Here is an 882-nt window from a genome sequence, read left to right on the forward strand (position 1 = left end):
GCTGCTGCTGCTGCTACTGCTGCTACTACTACTGCTGTCGTTGCAGCTACTGCTGTTGCTGCTACTGCTACTACTGATGCCGCAGCAGCAGCAGCAGCAGCTGCTGCTGCTGCTGCTGCTGTGACTTGACGCGGCTTCAGGAGAGCCAATTGGCAGCAGAGCAGGCAGCCTTTGGTTCGGGGTCTATACAGCAGAGAGAGAGACAGAGAGAGAGACAGAGAGAGAGACAGAGAAAGAGAGAGAGATAGAGAAAGACAGAAAGACGGAAAGACAGAGAGAGGCGGAGAGAGACAGAGAGAGAAAGAGAAAGACAGAGAGAGAGAAAGAGAGAGACAGAGAGAGAAAGAGAGAGACAGAGAGGAAAAGAGAGAGACATAGAGAGAGAGAAAGAGACAGAGACAGAGATAGGGAGGGAGACAGAGAGAGACAGAGAGAGAAAAAGAGACAGAGAGAGAGAGAGAAGGACAGAGAGAAAGAGACAGAGACAGAGAGACAAAGAAACAGAAACAGGGGGACTCTGTCTCCTTTTGTCTCCTTTTGTCTCCTTTTGTCTCCTTTTGTCTCCTTTTGTCTCTGCTTTGTTTTGTGTGTCTCCGTTGCTGCTCCGTGTCTCCGCAGCAACCCAGTGTAAGCACAGTCAGCAGCAGCAACGAGAGCAGCAGCAGCAGCAGCAGCAGCAGCAGCAGCAGCAGCAGCAGCAACAACGCAGCAGCAGCAACAGCAGCAACAGCAGCAGCAGGCAGCAAGCTAGTCTAGGTGGTCTTTCCTTGCAGCTGCGGGGTCTCCCTAAACCCTAAACCCTAACCGCTAAACCCTAAACCCTAAACCCCCGAGCAACGAAAAGCAAATATAGAAAGGCTTTATTTCCCCTGCTGCTGCTGC

This window comes from Eimeria mitis, genomic scaffold, assembly GCF_000499745.2.
Source record: "Eimeria mitis Houghton genomic scaffold, Emh_scaff497, whole genome shotgun sequence".
Classification (NCBI taxonomy): Eukaryota; Apicomplexa; class Conoidasida; order Eucoccidiorida; family Eimeriidae; genus Eimeria; species Eimeria mitis.